The sequence below is a fragment of the Monodon monoceros genome, unplaced genomic scaffold (genome assembly GCF_005190385.1).
Source record: "Monodon monoceros isolate NGI ecotype Baffin Bay Population unplaced genomic scaffold, NGI_Narwhal_1 Super_Scaffold_8, whole genome shotgun sequence".
Lineage (NCBI taxonomy): Eukaryota > Metazoa > Chordata > Mammalia > Artiodactyla > Monodontidae > Monodon > Monodon monoceros.
Genome location: NW_021703785.1, coordinates 45072822 through 45076476, shown reverse-complemented (window position 1 = coordinate 45076476; position 3655 = coordinate 45072822). Strand labels below are relative to the sequence as shown.

At 37.4% G+C, this 3655-nt stretch overlaps 1 pseudogene; it reads right to left on the bottom strand.

Annotated features, from left to right (window-relative positions):
* Nucleotides 1-1656: 1656 nt before the first annotated feature.
* LOC114888345 lies at nt 1657-2243 on the bottom strand (annotated as a pseudogene).
* Nucleotides 2244-3655: the final 1412 nt, after the last annotated feature.

Sequence of the window (3655 nt, the reverse complement as noted above, 5' to 3'; positions counted from 1 at the left end):
TTTTCTCTCTAAATAAAATTGAAGGAGGAACAAATTAAGTTACCAGTGATAAATCATTATAAATGATGTTTAGTAATATGTCATTGTACACTTTTGGGAATAAATTAAAAAGTACTTTATGAAGTGAAAGTTTGAGCCAAACCTTCCTTCTAGATGAGTACATGACTTCAGAGGAAAAATCAAATCCACTCTAGCTCCACAGTGATCTGTAAGGTGCTGCACATAGCTGATGCAATTGCTCTGAGTTCCTTCTGAAAGCTACCTGCCTGTGCTGCAAGTTGTGTTCCCATTGTAGATGCCTTGAAACTTTATCCATCAGTAACTTTATTTTTTCTTGGAAGAATGTCCACAAGTTGAACTTTGAATACATGGAAAGTTTGCTTTATTGAGAACCAGGAATTCCCTTTATGGCCTTCATTGTTTGCCTTTTACATTCTAAAATAGATTAATACCACTAATATTTTAAGGCTTTTTAAAAGTACTGTGGTAAAAAATAAATAATTAATTAATTAAAAAAATAAAAGTACTGTGGTTTGTAGACACAGATGAGAATTTTTATATACCTTCTCAGTCTTCTTCCCATTTTATCTGAACTTCTACACTGAGCTTGAATAAAGATAAATGGTACCTGATGGTCAACAGTGTCTTTACATGTGACATTGTAAATCTACCTCCTTGATGAGCTAATCTGGTAGCCAAAAAAGGGGCCTTGGGAAAAGTCACCTGAAATTAGCATTGTACAATGACTAGATTGGTTATTATTTGTATATAATGCATGCTAGGTAATTACAAATATTCAAATACCATTTATGAGACATGTTTGCAAATCACTTAATGAAGACACCTTACCTATTCATAGTCATTTAACTTCTCTCTTTTTTTTTTTTTTTAACTTACATCTGCTTAGTTTTTTATTGAGTTAAGTATAAAGGCCCAGTTAATCAACTCATTAAATTGGTTAAGGCAGGACACTTGAACTACATTAACAGGATTTAAAAAGTGGTTGGTCTTTTAGTAGTTCTCTGGTAATCACACATGCACACACACACACACATACACAAATTGGTAGAGTACTCTAGATATAGGATTTCCCCGCATAATCTTATATAATATGCTGTTCACAATCTGCAATATTTTGAAAACTATGTAAATTGGACATGACCAAATTAGAGATGCCTGAAAAACTTTTATAAAGTATTTGGGAACTTCAGCTCTAATCCCAAAAAGATCAGTTTTAAACTATAAAAAAGGAAAATTCATATAAAATCACAACAGACTTAACAGACATCTTTGAAAAAAAAATAAAATTTCAACTCAATTTTCTACTTTTTCAAATATGACCGAGAAAAAAAGTACAAGTAGTAATGTCTGCATTTAAAAAAAAAAAAACAAAACTATTAACCAAGTGGACTTGGGGAAGAAAGAAAAACTGTACAGTATTATTGCACTCCACGAATGTGCAGAATTCCAAAATATGCCAGTACTGAAAAACTGTCTTACATTGAGGTTTTCCAAGAGGTACAACGAGCCTGCCAAGAAAGCATCTGGTCTGTACTAACAGATTGCTGTCTTCAGTACAGTCCTTCATAATGTCAGTCATGCTGCTCTTGCAAAAATCCCTTAATGTAAAAGAGCTTTCAGTGCTTATAGGTGGGGCTATGATCGATAGTATAGGATTGAATCCATATGCACACTGAGCTTCATTTCATTGTCAAGAATTTGAACAAGCTGTTGCATGGATGGAAGGTGACCAGATTCCAGCTTAGACCACACAGGTACATCTTTCAAAGTTATCTCAAATGCACCTGTTGACATACACTGGTTCTCAATCATGTTGCTGAAGGAAAAGACCATCATACATGCATAGACCTTATTTTCTTGGCCCCACTGCCAGATGCTAGGAACTTGCATGCCAAAGAAAGCAAAAGAATCCTTGCCAACAATTATTAAGCCTATTAATACTAACTTGAAGACTGACAGTAAAGATGCTATGTGTCTATATATTGGTTGAGGGAGGCAATTCTCTCCTTCAATACGGATGTCTGGGTACCGCTGGCTAATAACCCGCACGTACTCCACAAACACCCGCCTATAACCTCAGGAAACACAAATCTGGAACTTGAGCAGCGGCCCCGTGGCGTACTGCATCTTTAATCTCTCACCAGGCACGCCGCCCAGATTGGCGGAGGCATCTCTCGGACCACCTCCGATGTTGCCACTAGGAGAAGCATCAGAAACCTCATCTTAAACGAACCAACCACTTCGGCCACCCTCAGACTGAGACTGCAGCCAGCCCAAGGCAGAGCCGGAGCCACGAGCCATTTAACTTTTCGTTGTTGTTTATCATCAGTAGCTTTCTTTACACTCATAATAGTTTCATGAGATATAAGGGACAATTTGTTATATTACTGATCTGAGTGGTGGCAAAGCTGAAACACAATGAAGTTCCATAGATGATTCAAGGCCATATAGCTGCTTGGAAGAAAATATTGTCCTATTTGTTCTTCATAATAGATTAAGTTTTTCTTTGGATATACAATTGCTCATAAGTTAAAATACAGTTGTAAAAATGAAATATATGTTATATATATATATAATATACCACAGAAAAATCTTAATGTTTAAATTACTGCCCTTTATTTTAAATTGGGATCTCCATGAAGGCAAATATTTTCTGGGAAACTATCTTCCACAATTAAAGTAGAATAATTGGAAAGGTTCTAAGATAATATTATTAATATAATCTTTTGTAATATTAAAGTTTTTTCAAATTTATAACCTCATGATAGCCCACAATGAGCCTCACCTCCCTATATTCATGCGCTTGTGTAGTCTTATCTCACACCAGATGACTAATACAATATTGTAACATGTGTACCTAATACAATATTGAAGAAATAATGGAGTCAAACTTCCAAGTCTAGATCATAGAAAACACTGCAGCTTTTGTCTCGCTCTTAGCTTATTTGCTCTCGAAGAAGCCAGCAGCCATGTAGTGAGGGCATTCAAGTTACCACTATGGAGAGGGCCACATGGTAAGAAACTGATGACTTCTGTCTACAGAGAGAACTGAGTCCTCCTTTCAAAAGACATTGAATGGCGGCTTCCCTGTTGACGCAGTGGTTAAGAATCTGCCTGCCAATGCAAGGGACACGGGTTCAAGCCCTGGTCCGGGAAGATCCCACATGTGGCAACTAAGCCCGTGTGCCACAACTACTGAAGTTGAGCTCTAGATCGTGCAAGCCACAGCTACTGAAGCCTGCGCTTCTAGAGCCTGTGCTCTGCAACAAGAGAAGCCCCGGCAATAAGAAGCTCATGCACGGCAACGAAGAGTAGCCCCCGCTCACCGCAACTAGAGAAAGCCCGCGCACAGCAACGAAGACCAAACACAGCCGTAAATAAATAAATTTATTTTTTAAAAAAAGACATTGAATGGGTTATCCTGGAAGAGGTTCTTCTTGCTCAAATGTTGCCTTCAGATAACTTCAGCCCAAACCCACATGTCGATGGCGACCTCCTGAGAGAACCTGAACCTGAATCACTTGGCTAAGCTGCTTCTGAATTCCTGACCCTCAGAATCTATAAGATAACAAATGTTTGTTGTTTTTATTTTCTGTTTCAGGGTAATTAATTATGCAACTATGGATAAATACAG